Here is a 12,912-nt window from a genome sequence, read left to right on the forward strand (position 1 = left end):
AAATATGGGTAGATGGGATGCATAATATGGACTCAATTCTAATATCTGATGGCTAGTATTAGCCGATCATTCTGTGTTCAGCAGAAGATTAACATATCATAATCACGATGTATTTGTACATATATAAAAACTAGAGACATAAAAATCAGATGACCAAATGAAAAGGTAAAGTTCTTAAAAACTTCTTTCAATACAATACTCCCACTGCTCCAATGAGAAACTTAAAAGACAGTCAAAACTTTATAAAGCATGTAGGTCATAGGAAGCATGGTACAATACTTACTATATTCTTGTGCCATAGCTACAGAAATTTGGACAATAGCATCCACATTAACAATATATAACCTAAACAAAAGGGAAAAGAAAAAAATAGTTGAGTACACAAGAAATTTCATTAAAAATAGTTGCATAACTTTGACAAAAGTCTTATATTTTTTTTTCTGGAAAGAAGTAAACCAGCCTTTTAAAAAGTAAATAGCTGAACTTAGAAAAAAATCTGTGGTATTAGAATTCCTCTAAGTATCTTCAAGTTAAAACTATCTGCATCTTTTGTAGATCTGAACACCAACAAACAAATCCATTTTAAACAAATTAACGCTGCCCTGGACTGCTACTTGTAACACTGAAACAAAAGCAACTATTAAACGAACCTCAAAAATCATGCTGTCTAAGGCCTACAACACACATCCAATCTACCCAGTCCAATGTAACTTAAAGCTAGATAAACCAGCTTCAATTTCTACCGTCAGGGATCTAAGAAAGTGGTTTGGGGGAGGGGGGTGTTGGTAAATGCACGTATCCATTCAGATATCTGACACTGCTGAAGAACTGGGGACTTTAAGACCCTGGAATGTCTTTCAAAAGTGAAAGGTAAGAAATTTGTCCCTATCCAGACCTCAGGGCAAGTAACAATATAGCAAGTCACATTCAATTCAGAAGGGCTTTAAAAACATAAAACTCTAAGGATGCTGTGGTTTTTTCCTGGGGATGTGCCTTGACAAAGCTGTGGCTATCTATCCTCTCATCTATCTACAACACCATGCCTAATTTCACTTGTCTCAGTTTATATAAGATTCTGCCATGTTGCTAGCATTAGTTATGGTTTGTAGAAGAACCCCCTCATGGATCACAGAACTGATGTTTCTGAATTGTGATGTTGGAGAAGACTCTTGAGAGTCATTTGATGTTAATGTTTTTATGTGAATGGGGATCCCACAGAAAATGAAAACCTAAAGAGGCAGTATATACCATTTTAACAAAGGGTAATAAACAGTGAAGAAGTGACTACACAAAGGAAAAAGGGGGGTTAGACGCCTAAGAATGGTAAATTGTGGGAAGGTGACTAGGAAATGTATGGTGGATAAATCTTGTTTAGTAAGATTTGTTGCATAGGCTCAGGTGTCTGGAGTTAGAAGAATCATTCTCTTCTCCTTGGTATGAGAGATGGGTGCACCTTCACAAATGGAAATTCATGCCCTGCATTCACAAATGAGGAGGACAAAAAGCTCTTCTTGTATCTGCTGTATCTTGACTTCCTTCAGTCTCAAAATAAAGACAGAGGCATATTTTGGGGTGACATATTCCAATCCCCTTCAGGTTCATTAAAATACAACAAATGCATTATTATAAGAATCAGAAAGGAAGATATTTGCTGAATATATGTATTAAATACATGTAAGACTCATTTAGAATATATAAAAACTCCAACAAAATAAGAAAATGATGTGTGCTAATAAGTAGCTTCGGTCGTGTCCCAGCTCTTTGCGACCCTATGGACCATAGATGGCCTGCCAGGCTTCTTTGCCATAGGATTCTCCAGGCAAGAACACTAGAGTGGAGTGTCATGGGATCTTCCTGACCTGGGGATTGAACCCACATGTCTTATGTCTTCTGCACTGGCAAGCAGATTCTTTACCACTAGTGCCACCTGGAAGCCCAGGAAAAAGATAGATTACCTAAAAAGAATATTAAAAATCTCCAATAAGCATATGAAGAGGTGTTCGACATCATTCATTACCACAGAAATACAAACTAAAACTACAATGAGATAAAATTACATATTGATCCAAATGGCTAATATGCAAATAACAGACAACACCAAGTCTTAGGCTGTAGAGCAGTTCAACTCTCATAAGCTACTTGTGTGAACTGGAAAACTGTTTAGCAATATCTAATAAAGCAGAATATAAACTGTGGCCCAGCAATTTCACTTCCAGGGAAATATTTACTAAGAATGCACATATACAGGTCCTAAAGACACAGATTTTCAACGAAGCCTTACTTATAATGCCAAAACTCAGTAGCAACTTGTGTAACATTCATATAATGTATACTATACACAGCAAGGATCAGTCAATTTTTCCCTGCAAAAGATCAGACAGTAAATATTTTAGGGTTTGCAGGCCATATGGTCTCTGTTTCCTGTTACAACTACTCAATTCTGCCTTTGGAGTAGAAAAGTAGCCATAGATAGTATGTAAATGAAATGGTGTGGCTGTGTTCAATAAAACTATTTACAAAAACAGACAGTTTGCATGCTATACAGTAATGAACATAAATGAACTATAACTAATGCAATAACACAGATGAATCTCACAAACATACTATTAAGACAAAGAAGCCAGATATATGAGGGAGTATACTACACAACTCTATTTTTAAAAGTTCAAAAGTAGGTAAAACTATATAAATCAGAATAGTAGTTACCTTTTGGAGGGTGCAGTAAGCCTGGCGGGGGAGGAGTAAGGGGGAATTATGGCAGTCCAGTAATACTGGGCTCTCTGGGTTGAATGGTGCTTTTCCAGTTATACTCAATTAGGAAAACTCATCAAAGTGCTCATTTATAATGCATTCGTCTTTTATATGTATTATACCTGAATTAAAAGTGAAATATTTTAATTTTCTTTTATAAAGCATATATGTCAGTAAAGTGAATGCTTTCTCACAGCTCACTTGCCCAGGACATCAAACACTCTGGGTGCAGTAGTTAACCTTGCACTCTCACTAAGTACAGCCCTGAAGCAATACCCTTTTGTTTAGTGTGATGTCTGGCTCAGTGTAAAGAATCTGCCTGCCAATGCAGGAGATGCAAGAGACTTGGGTTTGATCCCTGAGTCAGGAAGATTCGATCCCCTGGAGTACAAAATGGCAACCCACTCCAGTACTCTTGCCTGGAAAATTCCATGGACAGAGGAGCCTGGTAGACTACAGTCCATGGGGTCGCAAAGAGTTGGACACAACTGAGCACGCACCTTTATCTTTTTTCTTTTTTTCTGAACTATATTACAACTAAACCTCTGTTTTGAGTCCCAGGCAGAGCTCTGGAGAATGAACTATGATTAAATAGAACACACAAGAGTGGCAGGAAGAGAATGCAAAACGGAGGGAGAGAGGAAAGTAACAGATGGTGGATCAAGACACTGATGGAAATAAGCCCCTACATTTTAACATAATCTGTTGAATAATCTATACAGAATAGAAAGTAAAGGCAGCAGCTTAGAAACACAATTTGGAAGGTTACTGAACTGGTACTTTGGACAAAAATAATGACATTTTAAAAGCTGACCAGGGCTCTTAAAAGACTGTTAAAAGGATTTTGTATCCAGCATAACAATTTACTCCAATCTAATAGGCTAAAGGGGCAGAAAGTTTCAGATTTTTCAAGTGAAGAGGCAGATAATACAGTCTTGCACTTTTTAGGTCTGCATATTTTTAAACAATTTCTGTACCTTGATTTCATACTACCCCTCTACACTGTGTTGGAAAATTAGATATTGTTGACTTCCCAGCAATCACAGGAAGCCGTTAAATTACTAAGGTTTTGCCCAAATATATGAGCAGAGGCAGAGAATACAAAAATGCCACAGATAACAATATCATGGGCACCACATTCTATTAATACAGGATTATATCATGAGTGAAATAAAGAGTAAAGAAAAAATGAAAAGAACTGAAATCCATTCACTATACTATGTTCACTGTATAATTAATATGTGAAAGAAAATGAGTAAAGTCAAAGTCACTCAGTCGTGTCTGACTCTTTGCAACCCCATGAACTATACAGTTCATGGAATTGTCTAGGCCAGAATACTGGAGTGGGTAGCCTTTCCCTTCTCCAGGCATTGCAGGCAGATTCTTTACTAGCTGAGTCCAAGAGCCCAAGAATATTGGGGTGGGTAGCTCACCCCTTCTCCAGTGGATCATCCCAACCCAGGAACTGAACCAGGGTCTTCTGCATCGCAGTTTGATTCTTTACCAACTGAGCTAGCTATTAGGGAAGCCCTATGATTCTTTACCATTCTTTGCATTGCAGGCAGATTCTTTACCAACTGAGCTATCAGGGAAGAAAACAAACTAGATGCTAAAAATCCAAAGACAAAGTTCCTGTCTTTAAGGAGCTCAGTTACAAAAAAGATGAAAGGCCTATACATCAATAATTTAAATCAAATGTCACAAAAGTTTCACAATATTTACAAGTGCCATGACTTAACAGAAGAGAATTATTAAATGTAGGAGAGGTGAAATGAAAATAGAAGAGGAGGCTGAGGAAAATAAGTCTTATATAGTCGGGTAAAACTGAAATAAATGAGTTTTGAACAATTAAAAATGGGCAAGACAAGAAGAGGAATAGAGCATCCTTCCAGGCAGGGAGCTAGAATATGCAGAGGCATGAATGAGCCAGTAATTCTTGAGAAACATTAGGAAATCTGAGGCTGCCAGAACGTGATGTAGAAGGACAAGCTAAGACTGAGATGATGGAGGAACTTTTCAATTACACTATGAACGTAGTGTAACTAATTTTACCTTACAGGCATTATGGAACCATCAAGGTGGGAACTGGGGGAATGAGAATTGAATAGAAAGAATGGGGGGGGGGATAACAGGTACCTGGATATGCCTTTTTGCATAGTTTTGATGTTTGTAACAATAGTAATGTTAAACAAAACAAAAAGGCAAATAATCAAAATCAAATAGTATGTGAAGGTAACTCAAAATGAAACACAATCAGTAATAAGTGAACTGCATTACAAAGGCATAAGTAACCACACTGAGGGAGTACAGAAGAATTAACCTAGCCACTTTGGAAACTGGTATCCTGACTAGATACTCTGAGACTAGAGATAAAAGAAACAAAGAAAGGGGAAAGGTCAGAATGAACTGTATGGTATCAGACTGGAATCAGAGATATCATGGTTTTAAATATACATTTCAACAGATAATAAATATTGATAGAGTGTGAATACAGTAAGAACTTCAGCAAAGAGAAAATACAAAAAAGAACCAATAAGAAATGAAGAATATAATAACTGAAATGAAAACTATACTAGATGAAATCAACAGATTAGATGATGTAGAAAAACAAATCAATGATCTAGAAAACACAGTAGCAGAAATCATCAAAATGGAAGAGCAAAAATAGAAAAGAATTTTTTAAAATGAGGACAGTTTAATGACTCTCTGGAACATCAAACACAGTTAACACTCATATTATCAGTTCAGTTCAGTTCAGTCGCTCAGTCGTGTCTGACTCTTTGTGACCCCATGAATCACAGCACGCCAGGCCTCTCTGTCCATCACCAACTCCCGGGGTTTACTCAAACTCATGTCCATCAAGTCGGTGATGCCATCCAGCCATCTCATCCTCTGTCGTCCCCTTCTCCTCCTACCCCCAATCCCTCCCAGTATCAGGGTCTTTTCCAATGAGTCAACTCTTTGCATGAGGTGGCCAAAGTATTGGAGTTTCAGCTTTAGCATCAGTCCTTCCAATGAACACCCAGGACTGATCTCCCATAGGATGGACTGGTTGGATCTCCTTGCAATCCAAGGGACTCTCAAGAGCCTTCTCCAACACCACAGTTCAAAAGCATCAATTCTTCGGCGCTCAGCTTTCCTCACAGTCCAACTCTCACATCCATACATGACCACTGGAAAAATCATAGCCTTGACTAGACGGACCTTTGTTGGCATGGTAATGTCTCTGCTAACACTCATATTATACAGGTTCCAGAAGCCAAAGAGAGAACGTACTTCTGCACTTACCTGAAAACTTTCCTAACCTGACAAAAGGAAACAGACATCCAAATTCAAAAAGCAAAAGAGAGTACCAAAAAAGATGAACCTAAAGAGATCAAATACCAAGACACATTATAATTAAAACGTCAAAAGTTACAGATAAAAAGAGAATCTTAAAAGAAGCAAGAGAAAATAACTAGTTATGTACAAGGGAATCCCCATAAGACTATCAGCTGATTTTTTAGCAGACACTTTACAGGCCACAAGAAAGTGGTACAATATGTTCAAAGTGCTGCAAGGAAAAAACTTAGAGACTCTACCTGGCAAGGTTATCATTCAGATTAAAAGCTTCTCAGATAAGGAAAAAAAGGTCATAACTAGAAATGAAAATACACGAAAGGCATCTTGTAATAACCTTTACAAAAAATGAATCTGAAAAAGGCCACAAAGAAGTTTCAATAAATTTAAGACCAGTGAAATCCTATCAAGTATCTTTTCCAAAGACAACAGTGAGAAGCTAGAAATAAACAAGAAGAAAACAGGAAAAAAGGCAAACACATGGCAACTAAACAACATGCTACTAAACAATCAATGGGGATAAAGACATAAAAAAATACTGAGACAAATTAAATGTTGGAAAGTCGTGTTTAACTATGGGACACAGTAAAAACAATTTTAAGACTGAAGTTTACAGTGATATAGACAAAGTTAGTAGAATGAAGGAGATAACAAAGATCAGAGTGAGAAGAAAAAAATAGAGACTAAAAATACAGAAAAGATCAACATAAGAGATGACTCTTGGAAAATATAAACAAAATTGATAAACCGTTAGTCAGACTTGGGCCTCCCTGGTGGCTCAGAGGTTAAAGCGTCTGCCTCCAATGTGGGAGACCCGGGTTCGATCCCTGGGTCAGGAATGTCCCCTGGAGAATGAAATGGTAACCCACTCCAGTATTCTTGCCTGGAGAATCCCACGGATGGAGGAGCCTAGCAGGCTACAGTCCACGGGGTCTCAAAGAGTCGGACACAACTGAGCGACTTCACTTCACTTCAGTCAGACTTATCAAAAAAAAAAAAGAAAAAGGCTCCAAGTAAATAAAATCAGAAAGGAAAGAGATGTTACAACTGATACCACAGAAATATAAAGGATCATGCTAAGTCAGGTCAGTTGTGTCCAACTCTGTGTGACCCCATAGACGGCAGCCCACCAGGCTCCTGTCCCTGGGATTCTCCAGGCAAGAATACTGGAGTGGGCTGCCATTTCCTTCTCCAATGCATGAAAGTGAAAAGTGAAAGTGAAGTCGCTCAGTCATGTCCGACTCTTCGCCACCCGATGGACTGTAGCCTACCAGGCTCCTCCGTCCATGGGATTTTCCAGGCAAGAGTACTGGAGTGGGGTGCCATTGCCTTCTCCATTAAGGATCATAAGAGACTACTATAAACAATCATATGCCATCAACCTGGAAAACCGAGAAGATATTGATAAAATTTTTAAAACAATATTCCAAGAACCAGGAAGAAATAGAAAACTCAAATAGACCAAATTTTAGTAATGAAACTGAATCAGTAATTTAAAAACCTTCCAATAAATAGAAGCCCACTAGTCTAGAAGCGGACTAGATGACTTCTTAAAGCGAATTCTACCAAACATTTAAAGCAGAGTTAAAACCTATCCTTCTCAAACTACTCTGAGAAGTTGAAGAGGAAAGAAAGTTTCTAAACTCATTCTACAAAGCTAAGATTATTACCCTGATACCAAAATCAGCCAAAGACACTACCCCCAAAAAAAATAAAATTATAGGCCAATACCCGTAAGTGAAGGTGACCAAGCAGCAAAAACATCCAGTTACAAAATAAGTCATAACGATGGGATGTACAGAATTGGGAATATAGTGAATACTACCACAGTAACTTTAAATGGTGACACATGGTAACTTACGGTGATCACTCATAAAGTACATAAATGTGGTATCACTATGCTGTGCACTTGAAACAAATACTATAACTGTATATTAATCCTACTTCAATTAAAAACATAAAGAATTCAAGACCAAATGTCAGGACGTGTTTATTGCTATCATGGACTACTCTCAGGAACTCTTAGTGACAGAGCTAGGGAATACAGTGGACCCTCCATGTCCACGGGTTACACATCTAACCCAGATTCAGCCAAACACAGATGGAAAATATTGGGGAGGAAAGTCCAGAAAGTTCCAAAAGCAAACGTGAATTTGCCCTCCACAGCACGTACATATTATTCACAACTATTTATAAAGCATTTACATCACATTAGGTATTACAAGTAACCTAGAAATGAAAAGTATGAGGGAAGATGTGCACAGGTTACATTCAAAGATTATGCTCTGTTATATAAGGGACTTGAGCATCCTCAGATTTGGTATCTGTGGAGGTCCTACAGATGCTGAGAGACAGATGTATGTATGTGTTTCTACATATATACATATACGCACGTCTACATCCATAGGATTCTTTAAGGAACTCAATAAAGCGATTATACATAAAATTTACATGAAAAGCCAAAGGTCTGAGAAGAATCAAAACACTCCATAAGACAACAGTAGTAAGGGACTTACCCTACAAACAATCAATTACAACACAGCAGTAATTACAAATAAACACAGAAAGGTTAAATTATTTAATATTGGTACTTGTACACATGTTTATCCACATGGGGGAAAACTACATTGAATCCCTACTCCACTCTCTGTGTTAAAGTCATTTCCAATTTAACTGAAGAAGTGTTTGTAAAAGGCAAGATTATAAAAGTTTTAGTAGACAATAAAAGTAGATTTTATGGTCTGAGAATAGGTTAACAACATAAGAAAGAAAAACCATAAAGAAAAATAGTAAATTTGTTCTGCATCACAGTAAAGAACTTAGGTTCATTAAAAAAAGATCATAAAGAAAATATAAGGATAAACCACAAGTTAGAAAACACATAATCAGCAAAATATAAGTATCTAGAATATATCTCTTAAAAATTTGTAAGAGAGACAATCCAATAGAAGACAAAAAATTAGAAAAGAAAAGGAATTACAAAAGCTCCTTAAATAAATGATGCTTTGTTCCTTTAGTAATACAGGAAGACAAAAACATCTTTACACACCTATCAGTCTGACTACATTTAAGAAGTCAGACAATGTCAAGGGTGTGGCAAAGATGGGGAGCAATGGAAATATTCAGAATCCACTGGGAGTCACATGCTGGAACAATCACTTTGAAAACTGTCCAGCATGGACATACTCAATCAGCAAGCAACTTCACTCCTGAGTTTATGGTCACCCGGAGAACTGTCACTCAGAGACAAATACAATTATTCACAACCACAGAAAACTGCAAACACCCCCAAATTCCAACAGTAGAATAAATAGGAAAACAAAGTATAGTGAAGTCGCTCAGTCGTGTCTGACTGTTTGCAACCCCATGGACTATAACCTACCAGGTTCCTCTGTCCATAGGATTTTCCAGGCAAGAATGCTGGAGTGGGTTGCCATTTCCTTCTCCGCATCAGTGGAGAAAAAGTCAAGAGAGTAATATCCTTAAACACTTCTTCAGAAAAAGATTAGTGATAAACCTAATTTTTAAAAATTAGATTACAAGCTCACAGAAGGCTGGATCAATACCCATTAACAGTCACTAAAACCCTCCCATAGTTTTTTTTCCTTAGAATTGTTGAATGTTTCCAAGATACAAACAATTAAGTCCTTCAAGAGATAACAGTATAACTTTCTATAGTTTTGAACACAATGCTGAGTCCACGGCAAACACCAGATTAACAAAATAAAACCACAGATGTCGTTTAGTTCTTTAAAGAAGACCATACTTAAATTCCCAAAGTGTGTTGAAAACACTTGCCAAGGCACCATCTATATAATGGTTTTTCAAAATTTTTATGTATTTAAAGAAAAAAAAATGTTACTCTGTTACTCCACTACCAAGATGAGTGAGATTACTTCTAAGAACTTAAACCAATTAGACTATGAATTCATTAATATATATACATTAGAAACAGTACAACTTTCTATCTCCTCCCATCCAAACAAACAAACAAAAAAAAACCCCATCTTTTCAAATCAGTACAATACATTTAAAAACAAAACACTCATGTGAGTAAAACACTCTGAGTTATATCTGCAATCCTCTGATAGCAATGAGCTCTGATGACACCACGTTCTAAGCTGACTCAGCCAAGGTTAGAGTAAAGTGTGCCCAGGAACCTCATAAGTATCCTCAAACCAAAAGGTTTTTCATATCTTATAAAATTAACCAACTTGAACAATTTGGAAAAATCGCAAGCTATGCATTTAAATTTGGCATCTAAGATACAAGCTATTCTCTGTGATTTCAAATGTTATATAATAGTGTTCAGAATTTAGAATATCTTGGTCCACATTTTATACAGGTGGGTGTATGTACAAAACCTTTAAGACAGATGGTAAGTTCCTCAGAGACATCAAGTGGCCGTTCTAACTGATTCAGCTCTAATTCATTTTGTTTGCTTTCTAACAACGCTCTTCGAAAAAGAGCAATCCCAGAGCCCGCAGAAAAGATTTCTATTTTAAGCAGAGGTGACAATCTTGACTTATGTAAGAAGAAATTATACAGGTTAGCAGAAGACATGAAATGCAATCGAATACACTACAGACATGTCAAGGGAAACTTCCATTCTCAAGGATATATACTACATGTGTCAGTCTAACAATCACCAAATTTATTAAGCCATAATTTTGCCACAGGAATTCTCCATTCTGTCCTTCAGAGCACAATGGATCATCAGAAGGCAATGTTTGCTTTCCTCTCCACAGTGGCAACCATGCATCTGGCCTGAACGCTAAATAACCAGGTTCTTTACAAAATTCTTGAAAGTCAGCCAACATACAGATCTTTTCACTCAAAATAAGCAGGAAGGAAACAGACTCAAATCGTAATTGTCATATTTAGCTACTCAGAACGGGGGAGAACAGTCTTACGGACAAGTTGGCTAAACATGCACAGATCTCACCATCACCATACATGCTACATTGTCACTAAAAACAGAATTATTGCTAAGAACCTGCAGTGGGAGTATTCAAACTGGATGTTTGATGACCTCAGATGCTATGGCTTAAAATCTATTGCCCCTGGATTAAGACCACACTGATCCTTGGGACTAAAGAAACACCCACAGTGATTCCGAGGACTAGGAAAGGTGGATAACATTCCAGATGACTTGCAGTTTACCAGCACTTTGAAGGCAAGGAACCCACACATCTTCTGGGGAAGTCCACTCTACCCCATGAGGCTGGCCCACCCACAGGCACAGGTGGACAGACTGTCTGCAATGCTGAATTCAAGCTTCTGGTCCCCTCGCTTACTGCAAACAAGTCTACCATAAGCAACTGAAGGAGGTTAGAATTTGCTACTCCAAAACATACTGTTTTGGCATACTGACTATTTTGAGCTAAAGGCACTAAAAACAACAGGTGCAAGAAAGGCACTCTGGCCTCCCCCTTTTCTTCCTGAAAACAGGAGATTAAAAACTCCCATGTGAAACATGCTCCCCCTGCACCTGGAGGAAAAGAACATTTTGATTTACCAGAGACACAGAGTCGAGGCTGAGAAGAATCTGCATAATCAAACCTTTTAAAAATTAACCTTATCTTCCCTTAACCTCCCCCTACATATCTTTGTTATTTTTTCACAATCGGTATTCATTGTTCAACTTGATATATAAACATTATGCCTAATTGGTTCTCTGGCTCTTTATTTTCCTATGAAAATCCCCATGTACAAGTTAAAAATTTTTTCTATAATCTTTCCCCCCTATTTTACCTCCCCTACACAATCATCACTCTAAGGAAAGCAGCAACATGGAAAAACATACTAAATTCAAGAACCTAAAGAAAAAGAGTTGCCATGAGAAAACAAACATGTTTTTAAAAGAATAAAGTTCCTCAAAAAATTCAAGAAAATATGATAGTCGTTTAAAAAATCAAAGATAAAATTATTACTTGGGGTTAAAATAAGATTGTGAAAGTGAAAGTCACTCAGTCGTGTCTGACTCTGCAACCACATGGACTATACAGTCCATGGAATTCTCCAGGCCAGAATACTGGAGTGGGTAGCCTTTCCCTTTTCCAAGGGATCTTCCCAACCCAGGAATTGAACTGGGGTCTCCTGCATTGCAGGCGGACTCCTTACCAACCTGATAAGCTGGGAAACAAAAGTATGAAGGGTAATCAGTATCAGATCATGGAAATCTGTAGCTGGATTGTATACCTTGGATCCCATCCCAGTGGACATTCTGGGCTCTGCCCATTATCCTCTTCCTTTCTGCTACAAAACATGTTCCAATCTCCATTAATTTATAAAAAGCTTATTTATCTCTTGACCCAAAACACTCCTTCAAAATAAAGAAGTAATGAGGTAAGAAGATGTCCATGGTGACTCGGAAGTTCCTGGCTTAAATAACTAAATGGATGGTTCTCCCATTAAATGAACAATGAAATACAAAAGCGTGGGGGTGGGGTGGGGTGGGGAAGAACCTAATGATGACATACAACATTTATTTATTTATTTATTTATTTTGACATACAACATTTAAAGTGTCTTTACAGAAAGACACTGTTATAAATTAGCAGCCTGCGTACTGCACTTGATCCATGGGCATGTTTTCCTTGGCCCATGAAGTACTTAACAAAAATTCAACCCATCCTTTAAAATTTAAGGTATTTACCATGCAAATCCTGATTTACAGCTTCTCTTGAGAAACTGGGAGTCTGGTAACTTTGGGCCCAGCCTTCCCAGATAGCAATAAAGGTCAGAGCCAAACAGCCTGCATGGGGTCTGCCGGCTCCTGCCCTCCACTATCCCCAAGATTGCCTTCCTGACCCTGAGTCT

The 12,912-nt window shown here is 37.7% G+C and overlaps 1 protein-coding gene across 7 annotated transcripts in view; it reads right to left on the reverse strand.

The window, feature by feature from the left end:
* The window catches only part of SIPA1L1 (signal induced proliferation associated 1 like 1), a 366,852-nt gene that overhangs the window by 194,392 nt on the left and 159,548 nt on the right, over positions 1-12,912 (reverse strand). For 5 of the 7 annotated variants that reach the window (XM_043920090.1, XM_043920096.1, XM_043920089.1 and 2 more), the window contains one exon: positions 284-345. The exons of the other annotated variants lie outside the window; for them this stretch is intronic. The gene's annotated coding sequence lies outside the window, so the exon portion shown is untranslated. The remainder of the gene's footprint in view (positions 1-283; positions 346-12,912) is intronic. 7 annotated transcript variants of the gene reach the window in all.

The sequence above is a fragment of the Cervus elaphus genome, chromosome 12 (genome assembly GCF_910594005.1).
Source record: "Cervus elaphus chromosome 12, mCerEla1.1, whole genome shotgun sequence".
Taxonomy (NCBI): domain Eukaryota; kingdom Metazoa; phylum Chordata; class Mammalia; order Artiodactyla; family Cervidae; genus Cervus; species Cervus elaphus.